General features: G+C 43.1%; 1 protein-coding gene across 1 annotated transcript in view; it reads right to left on the bottom strand.

Moving 5' to 3' along the window:
* Window positions 1-23,700, bottom strand: part of USP6NL (USP6 N-terminal like) — a 193,961-nt gene extending 170,261 nt beyond the window's left edge. Inside the window, exon 1 of the mRNA XM_029236938.1 lies at window positions 23,603-23,700. The gene's annotated coding sequence lies outside the window, so the exon portion shown is untranslated. The remainder of the gene's footprint in view (window positions 1-23,602) is intronic.
* Between the last annotated feature and the right edge of the window lie 666 nt (window positions 23,701-24,366).

Here is a 24,366-nt window from a genome sequence, read left to right as displayed (position 1 = left end):
GCGGACTCTCAACCACTGCACCGCCAGGGAAGCCCATGACGAATTCTTTAACAGTCTCAGATTTCCCTGACAAGTTCAAGTTGGATGCCTCTCCCACAAGCCCCCCAACAGAACCCAGTACGTTCTTATCATAGCACTTATCACACTGTAGTCTTATTTTCTATTACACGTTTCTCACCCTATCCTCAACACCCCTCACCCTAGCACCGAATTTTTGCCCCTGCTGGAATATAAGCTCCATTGAGGCAGGAAGTAGGTCTGCCTTGTTCACTGTTGCATCGTCAATACCACACACAAAGCTTGAACAAATATCAGGAACCCGACACCTTTTTCTTAAAAGAATGAATGGATGATTGAATGAGGGAGTTGATATGCTAGACGCAGTGTGTAACAGCTCCAAATAGGATTGAACTTTTCCATTCTAAGGGATAGTGAGGCTAATAAGAATAAATACAGGGTGATGTCAGCAGAAATGGTGTGGGGTAAAGACCTATGAAAATGCTTCCTTCCAAAAGAGCAATGAGAGAATAGGCAAAAACTGACAGAATCAGCATTTTCAAAACTCTGGAAATTAATCCAAGGCTTACAGCAATCTGGGGAGTGTTTAATCAAGAAAAATTGCAGAATTCTGCTCAGAATGTTTTAACATTCTTGAGGTGTTTTAACTTTTCCTGTTTCAATCCCCTCTCTACAGCACCATGGTAGCCTTAAAAAAAAAAAAAATCCCCAAAAAACCCAGCAGCCAGAGAGCCACTGAAAAGGGGAGAATAGGGTCGGAACTCCTTCAACACCTCATTACCAGAGAATTGTCATTATTTGACCGGTCTGGCCGACCTAGAAGACTCCACTTGCAAGGCTGTCTTTGACATGACTCGGAGCTCACCCAGTGAGAACAACCTTTTCCCTGGGCCATTTGTCAAAAACACTTAGAGGCAACTGTTTAATGTTGCAGCTCCCTGAGACTGAGGGTAACAGCTGGAGGCAAAAGATAGGCTAACGAGAATGCTCAGGAGGAAGGGCTGGTGAAGCTTCGTTTATTTCCATTTGTCCTCCCGTAGAATGCAGTAAAGTCTCTTTGAAAATGCCATCTTGTCTCAACTCTGTGAAGACGGGTGTTCTTACATTGCGGGTAGGACGTTCATAGAGAAAGTATCTGTGGCCATGGGGGTGTGACAGTGGTCATCACAGTAGAGATTCTCAAGGGAAAGTGAAATGCCCATGTTTTGAGGGAGGGTGTTTGGTCCTGCTGCCTCTTCTGCCCCCAGACACCTAAGCCTTCCCCTCTGATACTTCCCTAGCCAAGAATACGGGTTTTGTGACTTCACTTCTAAGCAGGGATGATTCCCTTACTGTCTCTACAAGAAACTCTGAGACTTAAATGTATCAGCCTGGAAATAGGTTAAGACAGGAATCTGAGCAGTACCCTAGTTGGGATACCAGGCTCACCTGACGGTGGGGTCCTGAGAGGCTAAGATACAGGCTAAGTGGGTCATAGTAGTGAGTAGGCGAATAACGTGGGGGAGACTAGTACACGTTCATCAGCCTTGCCTCTACATGGACTCACATTCCATTTCCAACCACTCTGCAGTTACATGTGGTCACATCAATGCACTCTCCTATAGGTGTGCAGAGGTGATGCTCATCCACTGCAGTCATGGCCCACAGAAACCTCCCACAGGTAATTCTCTATTCTAGTTTCCCTTTCCAGAGCAACTCTGGAAGCCACGCATGGAAGGTGACATGGATCGAATGAGCTTGGGTCCCAGTAGGAATACCCAATTGGGTTTTGACTTCATGAGAAACAAAACCTTATTGTGTTAAGCCACTGAGACTTGGGAGTTCATTTATTGAAGCAGCTCACTTGACCTTACAATAAATACCTTTATTATTATTATTATTATTGAATTTGGTCTGCCACTATTTTCCTTAGAATTTTTTAAAATTTATTTTGTTGAAGTATAGTTGATTTAAAATGTTGCATTAATTTCTACTGTACAGCAAAGTGATTCGGTTATACATATATATACATTCTTTTTCATTTTCTTTTCCATTATGGTTTATCACAGGATAGTGAATATAGTTCCCTGGGCTATGCAGTAGGACCTCGTTGTTAAATACCTTTATTATGATAATACATTCCTTTATAAAGACCAAGGAAATAACAAAAAGATACCTGAGGAAGCTGGACAGGAGGACCACAGTCAGCTAGAATGATGTTCCGAAGCTGCTGTCGGGGCCTCACAGCAGAATCCTCTCCTCTGCATCCTCTCAAGCTTGCACCCTTCATCTCACTTTCTATTCATAGCCAAGTTTCTAGGAACAGCAGTCTGCATGTGTTTCCTCCACTTCCTCACCTCCCACTCCTTCCTCCTTCCACAAAATCTAGATCTTACCCCACACTCTGCTGAAACTGCACCTATGACCTACCTCCTAGCTGTCAGATGCAACCAAATACTTTTCAGTCCTTATGGAGCGGCTTTGAATATGCAACAACACACAGACTTAAAGAAATGTTCTATTTATGTTTCCCCCTCTAAAAATTAATGTTTCTAAGCTCCCTTTCCCACTAGGTAGGGAAGAAATCCAATCTCTGCCATTATTGGGGTTCCCTTCCTGGGACCTGGGTCGTGCAAGATTCCAGAGGGTTTTAGACAGCACACAACACTGGGGGTGGGATCTTTGCTTCCCAAGAGTCTGGAGTGACCTGCTTCTTGTCCATCTCCTAGGCTTCCATAGAGGATAAATAGCTCCCCTGCTTCTGTTCTAAGCTGGGCACAGGGGGGTGCTGTCTAGACTAGATAACCTCGTTCCCCCCTAGGTGGACACTGCACCTGCCACATGCCCCGTGTTCCTAAGGGGGAAGGCCATGGGCCCCACTGTTCTGAGAGTCCACGGGCTTCAACTCATTCCCAATCCCTTAGGACACTGTCCTCACTAAACAGTCCATTCTCAATTTTGCAGTATCCTTGGAGCGCTTCCTCTGCTCTCAAACAATTCAACTCCTTGTGAGCCCCTCAGGGGACAAGGAAATCCTTGATCTCCAAACTCAAAATCTCCCTTGGGCAGGGGAAGGGTGAACTGTCTCCCAAGGATCTGTATTCTCATGAACTGAAGCCTCAGTAGATTATCTTGTGGCACTTGCCTTGCTTCAGCTCTCTGAGGCCTAGAACAAACTCTCTCCTCCAAAGTCTCTCCTCCTTTGAATTTTGTGAACGTGCTCACTGAGTTTTTTTTCTTTCTCTCTGACTATTCTTTCTTAGTCCTCTTTGTTCTGCCCATCCCTAAATCAATGTGTTTTTTTCCTTTTTTCTTCCTAAAAGTATTTTGAAAGATTATACACTCTCCCTGTACCTTTTTAAGTTGGCATATTAAAAAATGTTATCTTAAGTCTAAATAGCTACAAGAATGAGTTTTCTAATACAGTGTAAATATGAATATTTTCAAATGAAACTGTTATATGATTCTTCTAAATAAATCTAATGGAATCTACGAAGCATGGTGATTTGTTATAACCCACTATCGTCATATTTTAAAATATTTGAACAACCTCTTTTTTAACAGATGGCATTTTATATGGTTTCTTTCCCCCTTTAATATCACATTTCCTTTCCCACAGAATTTTTCCTTAATACAGTTTACACTTTACAGCCTTTTATTGACCACTTTCTTACTTATACAGATGAGGAAACTAAGACTCTGTGAGGTGAAGTGAAAAGTCAAGTATATTCAGAAAAACATGAAGAAAATAAAAGATTTATTCTCTGCCTTGATTTGGTTGGAGAGAAGTTACTTAAATAAAGATATTAAAAATCAACACAAGCCTGTACATGCAAGTAACCAAACTATTACTCAGGCAGATGGTACAAAGGATAATTTTCCACTAGTTTTAATTTAAAAAGTAGTATAGATTTATAATCTACATTAAGGTACCATATCTCATTTCCTCATGGAAATACAAAAAAATTAAAATTGGTTGCTGGAAAATAAATTCATTAACCTACAGTATCTAAGACCCCAATTTGATTAAGAACTATCAATGATTAAATGGTTGTTTAGCCAGAAACAGAGGTGAGATGTGTCATTTCCTTGGCTTCCTTCCAACAATTTAATTCCATACAAAGGAAAAAAGTAAGGTTTTCCCATTCTTTTATTGTGTTTTTGACATAGTCATTCACTGAATGTACATTTCCTGTCCTGAGTAAGGGGTTTGTGGATTGTGGGGAAAAACAACATCTTGGGCTCTACAGGTCTTGAACAAGTATTGTTTGTAACAAACCCCGGGGAAAAGGGCATCTGGGGAGTCCTTTGAGTTTTTGTTCAACCAGACTATGCGATTTTCTATTTTCCTATGATGGTGGTGAAGGGACTTCCCTGGTGGCACAGTGGTTAAGAATCCGCCTGCCAACACAGAGAACACGGGTTCAATCCCTGGTCGGGAAAGATCCCACATGCCGCGGAGCAACTAAGCCCATGTGCCACAACTACTGAGCCTGAGCTCTAGAGCCCACGAGCCACAACTACTGAGCCCGGGTGCCATAACTACTGAAGCCCGTGCACCTAGAGCCCGTGCTCCAAAACGAGAAGCCACCACAATGAGAACCCGCGCACCGCAACGAATAGTAGCCCCCACTTGCCGCAGCTAGAGAAAGCCCGCGTGCGGCAACAAAGACCCAACGCAGCCATAAATAAATAAATTGGTGGTGGTGGTGGTGGTGGTCAAGCAATGATCAACCAAGTCTTTAAAACTGTACTTCTTTTCTCTCTCTCTTTTTTTTTTTCTTTTGTTGTTTCCCTATCTCTTGTCTTTGGATCTTATTTGTCATTGGCTAAGATGTCTGTACTGTTTTGTTTTTTTTTCTTTACTTTTTGGCCACACCACACGGCACGTGGGCTCTTAGTTCCCTGACCAGGGATTGAACCTGCATCTGCTGCATTGGGAGCACAGAGTCTTAACTGCTGGACTGCCAGAGAAGTCCCTGTACTGTTTATCTTTACTGTTTTATCTTCACAGATAAATCAAACTTTCAGTTTCCTTAGTCATATTTATTACTCTCATTTTCATCTAATTGTTTGTACCTTTTTGGACTTTGGATACATAACACCAAGCTTTCGTTTGTTGATAATGAGTGAAGTCTACTCTATTAGCATGTGTTTTATCTGGCAAAGACCTGCAGAGGTAAGAATGCAGCCAGTCAATGAATAAGGGGAGGTGTACTGTGAGCAAAGGAGTAGATGCATTCCAGTCCAACCTATATAAAGTCATACTCCTTACTTGAGATCTTTGACTCCACTTTGAAATCGGAAATGATGGAGGAAGCACAGCTTCCATTTTATAGGAGCCAAAGGGAAACTGAGGGTCTCCAGGATGTTCTGAGTTTAAGTATTCCCAATTCCATCTCTGGACTTGGAGCTGCTTCCAATGTTTCCAGACCAGCTGGTGGTGGATCCTTTGGGGACTGCGGAGTTCACAGGGCTGAGGGGGATGAGACGTGAAATACGCTCCATGGCAATGTCCCCATTTCTGTTACACTGCCAACCTCGGTGGCACCCAAAGTACACAGGACATTACCAATATCACTGAATATAATAATTTAGAACATTCTATAATCACAAAACTAATGTTTTTTGTAAAAAATTCAAACAGAACAGTGTTTTGGAGAACAAAAGTCAAAGTTCCACTTCACACAGCTCCTTCCCGCATAGATATTTACTGGTAAGAGTTTGAGGTGAATCAGTCCATATCTTATCTATTTACATGCATTTACATACATGTGCACACACACACAGCATACTGTTTTTAAAACCTGAACAATATACCATTTATATTATTCTGTGATTTAGATTTTCATTTAACAATACACTTTAGAGTTCATTTTATGCCATTATATATAGACTGACTTCATTTTTGTTAGGAGTTGTGTAATATTTCAGATGTACTACAACTTATTTGACTAATCTTCTATTGGTGGACATGTAGGTTATTTGCAGTGTCTGGCTATTGCAAACAAAGGGGCAAGAGACATCCTTGTACATCATTTTGTGCACATCTGCCAGGATTTCTGCAGGATAGATTCAAAGAAGAATCATTGGGCTATTGGATACCTGCATTTCAATGTGCTTAGAATTAGACAGCAATTTATGGATACCTTTTCTTTTTGACCTTACGCTTTTAACTTGCAAAAGACAATCATACATATTTCAAGCTGGGAGAGATCATGCCAATGTTGGGAGAGGTCTGATCTCCACAGTGGGGGTATGTCTAAGTCCATTAATGTTGCTTTAACAAAAATGCCATAGACTGTGTGACTTAAACACTAAACAATTATTTCTCACAGCTATGGAGGCTGGGAAGTCCAAGATCAAGGCACTGGCAGATTCAGTGTCTGGTGAGAGCCAACTTCCTGGTTCATAGGCAGCTGTCTTCTCCCTGTGTCCTCACATGGCAGGAGGAGTGAGGGAGCTATCTGGGGTCCCTTTTTAAGGGCACTAATTCCACTTATGGAGGGCTCCACCCTCATGAGCTAATCACCTTCCAAAGGCCCCACCTCCAAATACCATCACATTGGGGATTAGGTTCCAATACATGAATTTTGGGAGCAGGACTGTCCCACAGACTGCAGGATGCTTAGCATCCTGACTCTGCTAATTAAAAGCCAGTAGCATCCTGTATTAGTTATCAATTGCTGCAAAACAAATTATTCCCAACTTAGCATCCTAAAACAATAACCATTTATTATCTCGCAGTTTCTGTAGGTCAAGAATCTGGGAGCAGCTTAGCTGGATGGTCCAGGCTCAGGGTCTCTCACGAGCCTGCCGTCAAGGTATGAGCTGGGGCTGCAGTCCTCTGAGACCTGACTGGGTCTGGAGGGCTGGCTTCTAACTTCACGCATCTGGCTGGTTTGCAGAAGGCTTCAGTTCCTCATCATGTGGCCTCTCCACAGGGCTGCTCACAGCAGGGCTTTCCACAGAGCAAATGGTGAGAGAGAGACAGACAGAGAAAAGGAGAGGGAGAGGGAGAGAGACAGAGACAGAGAAAAGGAGGGGGAGAGGGAGAGAGAGAGAAACAGAGAGAAAGGGAGGGGGAGGTGTGGGAGAAGGAGCCCAGGACGGAAGGTGCCTTTTCTAGCCTTATCTCAAATGGCTGGCCCTCACTTTTGAAGCCTTCTATGGGTCACACAGACCAACCTTGATGCAATATTGGGGAGGAGGGGTCTACAGCGGTGGGAACCGCAGAATTAGGGGTCATTGGGGGCCCTCTGGGAAGATGGCTACCATACATCTATCACCACTGTGAGAGCAGAAGCATCTCACACATCCCCTCAACCTCCCTCCCCTCCCCCAGTTAAGCACAATCACCCCATTTTATGGTGAGGAAACTGAGGCGAGAGAGAGGGGGTGACTTGCAGATACTGTAGAGCTCATTAGCAGAGCTCATTAGCACCACCTCTGCACCACACTGCCTCGCACTAAATGCATTTGCAGATAATCTTTGGAAATCATTTGTGTTTTAGCTGTACTTCTCAGTTAAAAAAAAAAGAAATTATGATAATAATCATGTATTTAAGTTAACAGCAGATTTTTTCCCCCCTTGATTTTAGTATTTCTTCATCCTGAATAAAGTAAGCTTCCAATTTAAAACTCCTCTCCAATTTTTCTCAAGTGTGGTTAAGACTCAGCCTGGTGCTATAGTTTTTAATATTTTCCAAACAGGAACTAAATACTTTTTTTGTATGCCAAAGAACTGCAGCCTTGCAAAGAGCTCTTTAACTGGGGTGGGAGAAGCTGGGAAGATGTGAACAGTGATGACATGTCCAGGGCTTCAGAGCCATTTCTCGTTTAATCCTCCTAACAATCCAGGAGGTGAGCATTATTTTTCCTCATCTGCCAGCAGAGGAAACTCATGCTCAAAAAGATCAGGCAATAGCTAAGTGACAGCCAGGATGGAACCAGGTCTGCTTGAACTTAACCTCTGCTCCTGCAGTGATTAGGACTGAATTCTTCATACTAACAACAGCAATGAAAAAGAACAGAAATTAGTTCTTTAAGAAAGACTAAAAGGAGAAGCTCCAAAGAAAACCAAAAGAATTATCATCCTCAAAGATGAAGGAAATAATCATTTTAACCCCCAGGAATGGACTGTGTACCAAAGCCTTTCCCCAAATTGATAATGAAATTTACAAAAAGATGTGATGAGTAAGTGACACTGGGTTTTTGGACAGTTGGGGGACAGGTGCACTAACTTGACACAAACACAGCAAGACATCACATCGTAAACATTTAGAACCAGCAATAACCTGGATACAGACTCTAAATAGTCCTAAGAGCCAACGCCTGCCCTTAGCTTGGTAGGTCCAGACCTATCAGACCTCTGAGCCTTACTTACCTAATCTACCAGCATTTTAAGTTCCACATTTATCCTAACCCTGCTAAGTGTCAAAAACTGATAATAACTACTATTACTGAACACCAACTGTGGATCAGGCAGTTTTAGGCATTTTAGCTACATGACCTCATTTAATCATCTCTACAGATGAGAAAACCAAGTGATTGAGTAACTTACCAATGTCAAAGCTGGTAAGACCATCACCAGATTCAGAGTTGTCTAACTCCCACTCCCATGCTTCTGGTACACTGACTCCCATAAAGGCTTTGACGTGGAAAGGTTGGTGTGAACATTCTTTTGACAGTATTAACACCTTATTTCGAGCAATGGTGAATTAGCATCTCTCTCCTTTCTCCCCCTCCCTTGCTTCCCTCCACCACCCAATTTTAGTTGATTATATATTTTTTAGTTCTTTTCTTTATATGGTGAAGTATTTGTAGGCCATCGGAAGCCATGCTATAGAGATGAAAGTATTGTAGTAGTTTGATTGGGGAAAAATGGTGGGAGAATTAAGCCATCAAAATACACATGGTAGTGTAAGCATACAGAGCTCAAAAGAGTGTGGCCCAGAGCTCAGCTCCATGCTCACATTGTAAGTGATTTAGAGTAAGAAGTCCATGATGAAAACACACACCAGCTTACAACAGATCATTAGTGGGTACAGTGAACAATCTGTGAATAAACTGTGTTAATGGATATTTTTGCCATCATATATGAGATGCACCATTCGACGGTCTCTTCTCAATAATGGATAGGGGATATAAAATACATTCTGTCCACAAGGAAAAATATCACCAGAGATCATGACAATTACTCAAATGATGGGAAATACGCTCAAAATCAAAATAACCAAACCAGCAAGTGAAATCTCAACCACATAAATAGATTTTCTACTATTAACGTCAATAGCAGTGATTTTATTTCAGCAAAACAGTACCATGCATCATACTGAATGTCAATTTCTATTTTTATGAGTTTTGTAGTTTTGTTAGTACTTAATATGTTTTGATTTTATAATTGTATAAGAGCTATAAACATAGGTTTATAGCTGGTTTTAAATATTTAAATGTATGTATTATCAAAAATCTTTCTGTTATGAATGACAAAAACCCAAATCGACCTGATTGTGTTCATTCTTCATATCCGGGCTGTAACCAGTGTCTTGGTCTAAGATTTTATAGCCATCTCATTTTATAGCCATCTCCCCTACCTCACAATGAAATATAGGCATTACCCAAGATTCTGTTCTCTGTCCTCTTTTCTTTCATTTGGGGGGATTCATCCACTCATGCAGCTATGATTGTGAAATGACATCCCTAATCTCTACATTACCATCCATCATCTCTTCAAACCCACATTTCTGACTGCCCAGTGGACCTCTCTATTTCCTGTTTAATGTAACACTAAGAGATTCTCCCTGTCTGTCCCTCTCCCTGTCTCTGCCTCTCCTTTTCTCTCCTTTTTTTTTTAAAGTAAGATTTCTTTTTTTTTTTTTTTTCTGTACGCGGGCCCCTCACTGTTGTGGCCTCTCCCATTGTGGAGCACAGGCTCCAGACACGCAGGCTCAGCAGCCATGGCTCACAGGCCCAGCTGCTCCGCAGCATGTGGGATCTTCCCGGACCGGGGCACGAACCCGTGTCCCCTGCATCGGCAGGCGGACTCTCAACCACTGCGCCACCAGGGAAGCCCTAAAGTAAGATATTTTAACTATAATCAATTAAAACCATTGTCTCTTTCCTCTTGGATTTTCTCTCCATCCTCCTTCCCCTTGCACAGATACCCCTGGAATGGCTATGGCATTTTGGATTCTAGCCAAAGGGAAGTTGAGTTAGGGATGCATTTTATTGGGTTTGGTGGGATATATCCATGTGGTTCACAGTCACTTGGGTGTACGCTTGTTGCTAGCCACGCTGGTGCAGGAATCGCTTTCAGGAATATTCCTTACTGTCCATTAGGCTGATTCACCTAGAAAGCACGTCATGATGTGACATGTGTCCTACTGCACTCAGTCCTGAAAGGATACTGGTAGTGAAAGAAAAACAAGTTTGAAATATGCAATCTGTTCTCAATGAACCCCAGTCAGAAAAGAAGTCCTCTGCTTCTGACTCCTGAATAGTTAGGAGGACTCAGTAACGCAGCAGAGACCCTTCTAGATGCACTGCTTCTTTTTTTCTTTTTTTGGTGGGAATCGTATAAAATAGAAAGATCATAAATTCTGTACATATAGGACACAAACTGTAATAGAACTACAAACAGCAAGTACACCTGTAACAGCTCATATGTGACAAAAAGCTATCTATATTTCCAGAATTAAAATCTATAAAATAAAATGAGATAATCTACAAAATAAGATAATAAGAAAATCTATGAAGACTGTTTTGCCTTGTACAAGATTTTATTTGATCTCTGTTGCATACGTAAGAGGGTATATTCTCCCCAATTTTCAAATAAGACCCAAAGAAGTTGTCCGAGCCTGAACTGGCACTAGACTTCCTGCTTTCTCACGACACAGAAGAAACCTCAGCCCTTGACTAGCTGGTCTACCAGTCTGGTCCTGGCTCTTGTTAGCCCGCACTGGGAACAGGTGCCCATCTCACACCACTGTCTGCTGTCAGCTCTGCTCTGCTCACCATGACTATGCTGGGCACACAGATTGGGAGACACGTGAATGATGCTGAAGTGCCAGGTGGCATGTCTGCTGCTTCAGGGGTCCTGCCAACCAACCTAGAGAGGCTTTCTGCCCTTGATGTGCTACCGTGTTCCTCCTTGAGAGATGACTTTAGCTAGGAAAACTTTTTCCCCCAAGTTTTTATTTTAAAAATATCTCTCCTATAGCAAAGGGAAAGAATAGTATAAGAATAGCTGTATACTCATCACCCAGATTCAAACAGTCGTTAGCATTTTGTCACCTTTGCCCTCTCTCTCCCTCTTCCCCCTCCCACTCCCCCTTCCTCTTTCCCTTTCCCTTTCTCTCTCCATTTTGTTTGCAAATAAGTTGCATACACTGGGGCATTAAGTCTTTTGCATGTATCTTCTAAAAATAAAGACATTCTCCTCCATAACCAACACCATCATCACACTCAAGAAATGTCACATTGATACAATAGTATTATCTACCGTCCAAAATCCCAGTTTCCAGAGTTGTCCCCTAAATGTCTCCCATAGCTCTTTTTCAATCTAGGACAATCAATGGTCATACAGTTCACTTGGTTCTCATGACTCTTTACCCTCCTTTTATCTACAACAGCTCTCCCTGACTTTTTTCTTTCATGACATTTTTTTTTAAGGGCTTAGGCCAGTTGCCTTGTAGAATGTTCCACAGTCCACATTTGTTTGTTTCTTCATGCTTAGATTCAGGTTAAACATTTTGAGCAAAATGCTACACATGTACTTTTCATTGCATCACATTGAGAGATGCATGATAACATTGTCTCATTATCGCTCATGCAAAGCTGATCACTTGGGTAAGATGGTTTCTGTCAGATCTCTCTATCACAGAGGCATCTTTTCCCATTTGTAATTAATAAGTAATCTATCGGGTGATAAGGGGAGACTTTATAAATTGTATGAATATCTTGTTTCCCAACAATCTTTAACCCAATGTTTTAGTATCATTATTACATTGGTGGTGGTAAAAATGGTAAATTTTCTAATTATATTATTCTGTCTACATTTATTGGCTGGCATTCCTCATAAAGTTTTCCCTTCTGTGCAAGGGAGTATAGTGATACTCATTTTCAGTATCACTATAAATTCATGGTGCTTTTTTAAAATAAATTTCTTTCTTTCTTTCTTTCTTTCTTTCTTTCATTTATTTATTTGGCTTTGTTGGGTCTTCATTGCTGCACGTGGGCTTTCTCTCGTTGCAGCGAGCGGGAGCTACTCTTCCTTGCAGTGCGCGGGCTTCTCATTGTGGTGGCTTCTCTTGTTGTGGAGCACGGGCTCTAGAGTGCAGGCTTCAGTAGTTGTGGCACATGGGCTTAGTTGCTCCGTGGCATGTGGGATCTTCCCGAACCGCGTCTTGAACCGGTGTCCCCTGCATTGGCAGGTGGATTCTTAACCACTGTGCCACCAGGGAAGTCTCAATCGGTTCTTTTTTAATTCTGTATTTTATAATCCGTTGTTATTACTATTCTTTTTTTGTGTGCTCAAATTGTCCCAAAATTCACCAGCAAGAGCCCCTTCAAGCTGGCTCTTCTGAACTTTTAACACATCTTCCATTAATAGGGCCGGCTTCATGGGCCTGTGACCCTGCTCTTACAAAGCCTTCTATGTGGTTCTCTCTTGACATTCTTAGTAGTTTTTCAACAAGAGGCCCTGCATTTTCATTTTGCACTGGGCCCTGCAAATTATGTAGCTGGTCCCACCCATTGATTTCTGGCACAAGAAGACATTCCAAACACATTATAGCTTCCCTGTCCCTGATTCATAGTCAGACAATTTATTCAAGGAGGCTTGTTCCTTTTAGAGGGAAATGGTATTTAGAAACCAAGACCTGAGTACTACTGTGTCTATTGGTCCTGGGGTGTCACTGCTTCAAGCCACGTTCAATGGTGAGAACTGCATGTAACAACTCCATCCAAACCTCTGCACCAAGAGACAACTAAACTCTAGCATGGCTTCAAACAGCATAAGGCCATGTCCGTAGGATGACCCCAGCCCCTCCCTTCAACACCTGCCTGGAAAACTCAACAGTGCCAGGAGAATTTACTGTTTGTTCCAGCCAACACCTGAGGACAGGCCCCTCACCAGCCTTTCTTAGTGCATTCACTAAAAATTGCCTACAGTTGTGAATATTTACTCTGTCCCTTTGAGATGTGTATGTATCTCCTACAACCCAAGAGTGTCATTTTCAAGATCCTAAAAGCCATTCCTTTGAAATGTAATCATCAAGAAGTATAGGTACCTCTGTTTCCTAATCTCTGTGGGGTGAAGAATTCTCACTTCCGTGATTGCCCGCTAACAGACACAGCTGACCTAATCACATCTACACTGACCGACCCAGGGTAATCACTTACTTGAGCCCTGCTCTGTCCCGCTCCTGACTCCTTCCTTCTCCCGTTAAAACACCCAGTCGCTCTGTGCAAATCAGAACAGAGCTCATTTCTTTTCCCTACTGTCACTAGTTACTGAATAAAATATGTTTTCACAGCTTTAACTAATGTCCCACTTAGTCTTTAACAGTGGATAGAACTGGAACATCATGAATTCATTCTGATACCCCACTTCTCATTGCAGGATCATATTACCATTCCATATTTACCTCCATTCTATATTACCTCCCCCCTGCTACAGTGAGGGCCTTAGGTCACCCACACACAATTAATATATTGACTCATTTGCTGTATCCTACAACATACACAAGAGAGGCTTGCACGATGACCCTAATATTAGTCTCAATTACTAGCCTAATTCATAAGCCTCCTGCCGATTTTTTCCCCTTAGAATATATCCCACTAGTCAAAAGCACAGGGTTTAAAAGCTACATGTAGGGCTTCCCTGGTGGCGCAGTGGTTGAGAGTCCGCCTGCCGATGCAGGGGACACAGGTTCGTGCCGCGGTCTGGGAGGATCCCACGTGCCGCAGAGCGGCTGGGCCCGTGAGCCATGGCCGCTGAGCCTGCGCGTCCAGAGCCTGTGCTCCGCAACGGGAGAGGGCATAGCAGTGAGAGGCCCGCGCGTACCGCAAAAAAAAACCCCAAAAAAACAAAACAAAAAACTACATGTATAGGGAGAGTGGGAGGGAGGGAGACGCAAGAGGGAGGACATATGGGAACATATGTATATATATAACTGATTCACTTTGTTATAGAGCAGAAACTAACACACCATTGTAAAGCAATTGTACCCCAATAAAGATGTTAAAAAAAAAACAAAAAACTACATGTAGTTCTTATCTCTGTGTTGTTATGCCATCAATTTGCTAACCACATACATTCCTTTGTTTCTGTTTGCATTCAACTTCAAGGCTTCTTTTTTTTTAACTCCTCTTAGATTTAATGTAATTTTTTAATACTTAAAACCTTTACATGATTCAAAATTCAAAACTGCCTAAAAGGAACACTCAGAGAAGTGAAAACTATCACTCTCAAGCGTATTCCTTCCACTCCATTCACACCTACACCCTATAGGTAATCATTTTCATTTATTTCTGGTTTACCTTTTCTGTGATTCTTGTGAAAACAAGCATGCACGCACACACACACATTCTCATCCCCCTGCAACCTTTTTTTACACAAATGGTAATGTGCTTTATATATTCTTTTCCACATTGCTTTTTTCACTTAATAATATAGCTTGGAAATCCTCACACATCAGTTCATAGTGATTCAGTCGTTCTTTTTTATGGCTGTATAATATTCCATGACTTGACTGTTCCTTGATGGATTCAACCAGTCTCTTATGGACAAGAACTTTGGTTGTGCTTTCAATGTTTTGCTATTATAAGAAATTCCACAATCAATAACCTTTTTCATATGTTGTTTTTCATTTTGGGGGTTGTTTCTTCAGAATAAATTAATCTAAGCTGAATTGCTGGATCAAAGAGAATGCAGCCCTGCTGACACCCTGATTTCAATTCGGTGAGATCCATTGATGTTGGTTTATTAAATATTGCTAAGTCCTCCTCCTTAGTCGTTAAGCTGCTTTGAACCCTTGCCAGCAATGCCTGAAAGTACCTCTTTCAGCTGTGGGAACGCTGACATAGAGAAGCTTATCTGTTGCAGGTGCCTGAGAGTGGAGGGTTTATTCTGTGGGTATCGTCATTACCAGAAAGCTGGTCTTTTAAACCTTCCCACCACAAGTCTGCTGTGTTTGTGTGTCCAACAAGATTGAAGTGAAAGCTCATGCCAGCAACAAGGAGGCTACAAAGAAGAGCAAAACCTTTTCATGACGGATTGGACATGAAACCACCTGTATGGAGAACCCTAAAAACAGACTGTGGGGGCTCAGAAGTGGGCACAGCACTGGTCTCTCAAAGGAGACCAAGGAAGCCACAAAGTGAGAATCCAGACACTCCACTGATCAAGGGGTCAGGGTGAGAGCAGCTACACAAGAACCAAGATTAAAAGAACCATACAGCTACTACAGCACTGAAAGCAAGCATAAAGGACAAGTCCTACTTTAGCTAGCGTGTTTTCACCTAGTGTGAGGAAAGTTAAGGAGTTTAATCAAAGCTCTTATCAGTAAAATTCATAGCTATAAATTTACATACAGCATTTACGGTAATTATATGCAGCATCACATTTTCAATCCAAAATTTAGCTACCTATACGCCACACTCATAAAACCCAAGTGTATTAGTTTCCTATTGCTGCTGTAACAAATTACCACAAACACAGTGGCTCAAATAGCACAAATATGCCATCTTAAGTTCTGGAGGTCAGGTTGTTGGAAGGGCTTTTCCAGCTGCCAGAGGCTGCCACTTCCCTGGCTTGTGGCTTCCTTCTATCTTCAAAGCCAGTGATGGCCAATCAATTCCTTCTCACTTCATGTCACTCTGACACTGACTCCTCTGCCTCCCTCTTCCCCAGTTAAGGTCTCACGATTTCACTGGCCCCACCCAGGACAATCTTCTTATTTCAAAGTCACCTGATTAGCAACCTTAATTCTATCTGCAAACAATTCCCATTTCCATGACCTAACATATTCACGGGCTCTGGGGATTGGGATGCAGACATTTTTGGGGCCCATTATTCTGCCTTCCATGCCAAGTATAACTGGTCTTCCCTGTTCCTAACTCTGGTCCAACTTAGTGTCACATTCAAAATTCTACAAAAGCCTTGAAAATAAAGTGATCTTTACTAAAGGTCCCTTGAAACACTGAAAGGGGAGTTTTAGGTCTTCACACAGTAAATCCCCTTTGGACATCTCTTCTTCCTAAGGTTTCTTCCCAGTGTCTCTCATTGGAACTGTCAAATCTCTCTACTTTCTCTTCATCTTCTCTCTCTGGCTCTTCCTCTCTCCTTTCAGACTGTTTTCCCCTCTGAGTATCTCCCACACCCTTTCTCTTTTATAGGAACTCAGCCCACTCGTGTTGCTTGCTTCTCATCTTGCCTCCCCTTTCACCCCACACTTAACTCCTTGTAGAAGGTGGTAGGCTGGATATACTGTTTGCTCCTCTAGGTCCAGTCTCTATCCTTGCCCCCCATGCTCTGTGCCTGGGAAGGCCAGTCTTACCCTCTGGCTCCTGGTTGGGTTGGGTAGTGTAAAGCACAGGAAGAAGATTGGAGGGTGGGGGATGAGGGAAGTGGGGGTCTCTTCTCCCTTCTCCCGAAGTCTTCAGCTCCTGACTGGTGGCCCTGTCTCCAGCTACAATAGTCTCTCCAGGTTCTGGTAATCATTACCCCCATTGCCCTTCAGGCCTTGGAGTGGTAACAGCCCCCAGTGGTTGTTAGCTCTGTTGGGGGGGGGGGTGCTTCACCACGCCTTGTTGGTTTCCTTAAACCCACACCCTTATAAATAGCTCCTTTATTAAATTTTGCTCAGTATCCATGTCCATATCCAAAACCATGTCAGGGGACCCTGACAACATAGTGGGAATGGGGCATCAATAATACTTAGAATTAAACACACACACACACACACTTCTGACACATGCTACAACATGGATGAACCTTGAAAACATTATGCTAAGTGAAATAAGCCAGACATGAAAGGACAAATATTATATGATTTCACTATATGAGGTTCTTAGCATAGTCAAATGCATAGAGACAGACAGTAGAATGGTGTTGCCAGAGGCTGGGGGAAAGGGAAGTATGGAGTTTTGTTTAATGGGCACAGAGTTTCCACTCAGAAAGATGGAAAAGTTCTGGAGATGGATGGTGGTGATAGTTGAACAACGATATGAAGGTACTTAATGCTACTGAACGTACATGTAAAAATGGTTAAGATGGTAACTTTCATGTCACGCATTTTTTTTAACCACCATTTTAAAAAAAGAAACAGAAAACTTTTAAAGTTCATATACACAATAGGGACCTCAGCTTGAGTTCAGACTGTAACCATGTCCTGTGGTGGGATATACCTAGGCAAATCTCGGAAAATGTTGGGGTGGCCTGAGAGAAGTTCATTTGCAAGAGGGCTGGGAACTCATTGTAAAGGAAGAAAGACCCAGGCAGCAGGAAGCTGACCCAGAAACACAGTCTGGCTCAGCACAGGGGAAAAGCAATTTTCCAATTCAGGGGGTGTCCCCTGCAATACACCCTCACTTTTAGCGTCTTCATAGCCCTTCCTGCAGTTATAGCTAAAGACATGTTTAATGCCTGTTGCTTCCACTCACTCAAAGCTGCATGAGTACACCTGTCTTAGTTCATGCGGGCTGCTGTAACAGACCACCATAAACTGGGGGTCTTATAAACAACAGACATTTATTTCTCACAGTTCTGGAGGCTGGGAAATCCAAGATCAAGGCATTTGCAGATTCACACACTCCCTGACATCAGACTATACTATAAAGCTACAGTAATAAAAACAATATGGTGCTGGCACAAACACAGACACATAGATCAGGGCGACAGAGTAGAGAGGCCAGAAATAAACTCACACACTTATGGTCAATTAATCTACAACAAAGGAAGCAAGAATATACAATGGAGAAAAGATAGTCTCTTCAATAAGTGGTGCTGGAAAAACTGGACAGCTACATCTAAAAGAATAAATTAGATCATTTTATAACACCATATACAAAAATAAACTCAGAGTGGATAAAAGACATAAGTGTAAGGCCAGATACTATCAAACTCCTAGAGGAAAACATAGGCAGAACACTCTTTGACATAAATCAAGGCAATGTTTTTTTGGATCTATGTCCTAAAGGAAATAAAAGCAAAAATAAACAAATGGGACCTAGTTAGACTTTAAAGTTTCTGCACAGCAAAGGAAACCATCAACAAAATGAAAAGACAACCTATTGAGTGGGAGAAAATATTTGCAAATGATATGATCAATAAGGAATTAATATCCAACATCTATAAACAGCTCATGCAACTCAACCTCAAAAAAACAAAAAACTTGATTAAAAAATGGGCAGAAGAACTGAACAGATATTTTTCCAAACAGGAAATACAGATGGCCAACAGGCACATGAAAAGATGCTCAACATCTCTAATCATCAGGGAAATGCAAATCAAAACCACAAGATATTACCTCACACCTGTCAGGATGGCTATCATCAAAAAGAACACAAATAACAAATGTTGGCGAGGTTGTGGAGAAAAGGGAACCCTTGTACTCTGTTGGTGGGAATGTAAGTTGGAGCAGCCACTGTGGAAAACAGTATGGAAGTTTCTCAAAAAACTAAAAATAGAACTACCATATGACCCAGAAATGCCAATCCTGGGTATCTATCCAAAAAACACAAAAACTCTAATTCAAAAAGATACATGCACCCCAATGTTCATAGCAGCATTATTTACAATTGCCAGGCAACCTAAGTGTCCATAAACAAATGAATGGATAAAGAAGATGTGGTATATATACAATAGAACACTACTCAGCCATAAAAGAAGAATGAAGTTTTGCCATTTGCAGTGACATGAATGGACTTGAAGGATATTATGCTAAGTGAAATGAGTCAGACAGAGAAAGACAAATGCTGTATGATATCACTTACATGTGGAATCTAAAAAATACAACAAACTAGTGAATATAACATAAAAGAAGCAGACTCACAGATAGAGAGCAAATTAGTGGTTACCAGTGGGGAGGGGGTGAGGGATTGGAAGGTACAAACTATTGGGTGTAAGGAAGGCACAAGGATGTGTTGTACAACATGGGGAATGTAACCAATATTTTGTAATAACTGTAAATGGAAAGTAACCTTTAAAACTGTATAAAAAATTTTTTTTAATTTAAAGGCACATGCAGATTCAGTGGCAAGTAAGGACCCACTTTCTTCTTCAAAGACAGTTGTCTTCTCGCTTCATAGACAGTTGTCCTCACATGGTGGAAGGGGTGAGGGAGCTCTCTGGGGTCCCTTTGATAAGGGCACTAATCCTATCATGAGGGCTCCACCCTCATGACCTCATCACCTCCCAGAGACACCACCACCACACTGAGGGTGAGCACATTCAGTTCATAACCAGGACCATGATTACTTTATTCATGGCTCTGTCCCCAGCACCCAGCTTACTACGCTGGCAGTAGTACTAATACCTGTTAGTTCCCTACTTGAGTGAGGGAATGAATTCGGAATACTGTGTGGTGGTGGTTAGCACATCTGTTCCTGCCCAGCTCTGGGGATGCATGTCTGGGTCCTGGGGTCACAGAAGATTATAAATAGAATAACTGTCTCTGTGAACTCTGTAAAACTCCAGGGGCATAAGCAGCACCACTTGGGCCCTTTAGAGAACATGGCAGATGGATGAAGGCTGTCTGGGATGGTCTTGAGTCTCAGAATTTCAGAGTGCACAGCAGCGTATCACCCGACAGTGGAACATGGTAAATCATACCCTGACTTCTCTGCTTTCTTTCCAACCCAACCTCAAAATATCCTAATGCCAGCCATTCCAGAGCTTTAAAATGATCTTTCTCTTTTTGTGCATTAATGTTTTGGAGCCACATGAATCAAGTTCGTGATATTTACATTTAATGGATTTTGTAACTATTAATATAATTTTTGAGATATTTTTGCAAGGGGAGAGCTTTCCCATCCTGCTCCTATATTCCTTTCTTAGCTTACGGTTCCTGTTAACTCCTTGACTTTGAACGTGGCCAGCTGTTTCTGTGTATGAGAACAGCCTTCCTGCTGGAGGCTGCAGGAAGCTTTCCAACCTCTGCCAGGAGAATGAAGGAAATTCAAGACACCATTTCCTTGATTCCCTCTACCCACACCTGCCAAAATGTACTCCCTGCTCCTGTGCTGCTGGCTCTCACGTGGTCTCGTTATGACATCAGACTTCAATGATAATTAGTCTCCAAGCTCTTGTCTATCAGTATCTTGGGCCGTTTTTATCTCCTCCTTTAAAAAGCCATCTCAACCTATCTATTGATCTTTCTCATTTGAGCCCAACCAAATTCCCAAGAAAGAAATCATTTCCCTCCTTCTTGACCAAGACTGGAACTGAAATTCCCAGGTATGGGTACAACCTCATGGGCACACAATTCCAAGCGGGGGGATGCTGCTCCTCTGGACAAAAGGACTAGAGGGAAAAAGGGAGAAAGGGACAAGAGGAGGGAGTTTGGGAGCATTGAGATGTACATGGAAAGGATTTTCTAGACTGGACCCCTCCTGAATTCTGGAGGGCTTGTCGTATCTTCTGCCAGGGTTATTCGATGGTCCTTAATATAATTTCAGCACTATTTCTGGCAAAAGCTCCACACTGTATTTCAATAATCTATCACTTTGCATTCTTTTCCTCGCAACGCATGTTCGTATGGTCACATCTGACTCTTGCCCCAGCCTTGTCCATGCCACATGGACACACGAAATCTCTGGGTATCAGCAATAAAGAAGAACAAGGAATTGACACATGCTATTACATGGATGAACCTTGGAAACACTGGGCTAAGTGCAAGAAGCCAGTCACAAAGGACAATACTCTATGGTGATTCTATTTATACGGCATGTCCAGAATAGGCAAATTCATAGAGACAGAAAATAGAATACTGGTTGCCAGGGGCTGGGTGGGGAGGGGGGTGGGGAGTGACTGCTGGTGGGTGCAGGGTTTCTTTGGGGGAGTGATGGAAATGATCTGCAGTGGCTTGCGGTGATGTATGCGCAATTCTGTGACTATGCTAAAAACCACTGAGTTGTACGTTTTAAGTGGGCAAATTGTAAGATGTGTGAATTGTATCTCAATAAAGCTGTTATCAAAACTCAACCCACAGTGAGGAGAAAGGAGGAAGAAGAAGAAGTCAGTGTAGGAGGAAGTGAACTGTGAGGCTGAGAGAAATCAGAGGGGGATCAAGAGGGTTTTTAGAGGCATCCCTGGTGGTGCAGTGGTTAAGAATCTGCCTGCCAATACAGGGGACACGGGTTCAAGCCCTGGTCCGGGAAGATCCCACATGCCACGGAGCCACTAAGCCCATGCGCCACAACTAGTGAGCCTGTGCTGTAGAGCCCGCGAGCCACAGCTACTGAGCCCCCATGCCACAATTACTGAAGCCCGAGCACGTAGAGCCCATGCTCCGCAACAAGAGAAGCCACTACAATGAGAAGGCCACGCACCGCAATGAAGAGTAGCCCCCTGCTCGCCGCAACTAGAGAAAGCCTGCGTGTAGCAACAAAAAGCCAACGCAGCCAAAAGAAACAAAAAACTATAAAAAAAAAAAAAAAGAGAGGGTTTTTAGGAGGAAGAAAAAAGTATGTTCTTATAAAAATAGAGCTTTTCACCCAATTCCTGAGAAGTGTGCTGTCTCTAAAGTGTGTTCCGGAAACTGCAGAAGGCAAAAACAATGAAAAAATGCCTGGATCAAGTGGGAAACAAACAGAGGGCCAGGCTGACCGCAGATGAGACACAGCAAAGCTGAGAATCAGGAAGCAGAGTGGACAAGACAGCACAGAGCAGAGAAACAGGAAAAGAATTTTGAAATGAAAATTAAGTTGAATGAGACAAGAGAGCCCACTTTCTGTCTTCTGGCCTCTTCTTTCTCTTTCTCATCCCCTCTACTACGCACACACCTCTCCCTCTTGCTCTCCTTCTCTCTCTCCTTCTCTGCCAGTTGGATTTCCTATCCCAGCTCTGTTCACAACAGGCTCAAGCGGGGCCCTGCCCCTTCCCATCCCTCAAAGGGGTCCTTCCCAGCAAACCCTGTGCCTGGCTCTGATGGACAAGCCCAGGAAGTTGCAGGCCTCGGGGACACACACAGGGGTGTGAGCAGGGGGATGGCACGAGCTTCCACCAACATCCAACTTCTGGGCAGCAGTGTCCCTGGTCCTCACCAGAAGGTTATTCATGGATGGAGCCAGGTAGAAACCATCTTCACACAGTAGCCGGGAAAGTCCCTTGATGCTAGGCCAACTGGGAGCTGGCGAAAGCAGACAGAGTTTTGGGGCTGGTCCCTTCTACTTCCTCTCTCACCAAACATCTGGCCCGGGCACTAGACCATGAGGCAGGAAGTCCAGAGCTCTTGTTTTTAGCCGTGACATGCAGTCTGGGGGCAAGTCCTTTCAACACAGGGGTTACTTTCTATTCTGCATCCACGTAGCAACTTTTGCTTCTTAGTAGCTCTGGGTGGCAGACAGCATCCTAGCTGCTGTTAGGGCTCCCATCTCACTACTCTGAAACTTGTACAGGGAAACCGACCGTCTCCCTATCACAAAGTGAGTCACTGGGTCCAGCCAGGATTAGAAGGCCTCAGTCCCCAGACCTAAGTCTTACCAAAGAGGCCCAGGACAATCGCTGGGGTGGTATTCCGATAATGCCTCGTGAGGAAGAACTTAAAGCTATAAGAGATAGTACAATAGTCTACTCACATGTTTTTTAAAATGTTATTACACCTGTCTTATTGTAAGAGATCTGAAGCTTAGAAACGTCAAGTTGGCTAAACTAAAACAGACAACAAAAAATAAAAATCGGTAGCTTTTTCTGATTCCAATCCTATATACCTCTTTTAATTTATCTAGTCTTCAAATAAAATGATACACCCACATCCCTCCCCAGCAAGCAAGTTACACTTAAAATTTAAATTGGGTAAGTTTAAACAATTCTTTAAATTGTAGAAATGTTCTATTTAAAAATGAAAAATCAGACATAAAGCAAGGTGCCCTGGCTGCATAAAGACTCAAGAGCGTCTGGGGCGGGGCACGGCAATGGGGAAACACTCTTTGCCCTTCGTGTTTTATTTGGTTTGGGACAAGCCTCCAAAGCAGAACTGCAATAACTCGAGGCCAAGAATGGGATGATCTCACTCACGTTTGTTCAGATCTGCGTATGGCAGCTCATTTGGGGACCTGGCTTTGTAAATATGCTTTATATTTCCAGAATTATGCATCAAATCAGACCCTCTAGGGAATCACACATATGCAAATTAGAAGTTCAACCCCTGGAAAGTTTTAAAAAATAATCACCACCATTCTAACCCCACTCCACCCACTTTCCACCTAGTTCAAGAGATAAGTCCAAGAAAGTCTAAGAAATACATAATTAAAGAAATGATTTCCTGTAGTGTTCTACCACCAGGAAGCATTTATTAAGTACCTAATTGCTTGTGTTTCTGGGCTAAGCACTGTACAGAAGGAATTGCATAGAACTGCTCTCTTGTTTTCAAGATCTTACCTTCTAAGGTAGACAGCATTCACCTGGACAAACAGGTAGGACAAAATGACAGCAGGTGGGAACTTGAAACCCTACTGGTGGCTGCCAACCAAAGCATTCATCCAGTCCCTGTCAGTGCATTGCTTGGGTGGGGAGCCAGGACACGGCAGCGAGTAGCTGTTGAGTTTCCCAGGGACCTTAGGTTCAATTGCAGACACCGCCCACACCTCTTGGAAGAGGCCAAGTCCTCCTGGTAGTCAGAGAAGGCTGCAGGAGGGAAGAAGTTGGGGGTAAACAGCTGGGCTGGAGGAGGAGGGGCAGAGGGCAAGCAGCGAGGGTGTGGCCAGCCGAGAACAGTGAAGCAGAGACAGCTCTTCTGAGGGGACAGGCGGAGGGAGCACAACACAACGGCAGCCGCTGGCAGCCCCACCCCTGCCTTCGGGCCCAAGGCGTTTCTCAAGACTTTCACTGGGCTCAGAAACCTCAGGTGGATTCTAGAATGCTTGTGATTGGTGGGAGTGGGAAAGAGGAGGGTCTAGGTGAGGTTAAAAAGGTAGATTGGGGCTTCCCTGGTGGCACAGTGGTTGAGAGTCCACCTGCCGATGCAGGGGATGCGGGTTCGTGCCCCGGTCCGGGAAGATCCCACATGCCGCGGAGCGGCTGGGCCCGTGAGCCATGGCCGCTGAGCCTGCGCGTCCGGAGCCTGTGCTCCGCAACGGGAGGGGCCCCAACAGTGGGAGGCCTGCGTACCACAAAAAAAAAAAGGTAGACTGGAGTCAAGGAGT

The sequence above is a fragment of the Monodon monoceros genome, unplaced genomic scaffold (assembly GCF_005190385.1).
Source record: "Monodon monoceros isolate NGI ecotype Baffin Bay Population unplaced genomic scaffold, NGI_Narwhal_1 Super_Scaffold_21, whole genome shotgun sequence".
In the NCBI taxonomy this organism is placed as follows: domain Eukaryota; kingdom Metazoa; phylum Chordata; class Mammalia; order Artiodactyla; family Monodontidae; genus Monodon; species Monodon monoceros.
This window is presented reverse-complemented; position numbering and strand designations above follow the sequence as displayed.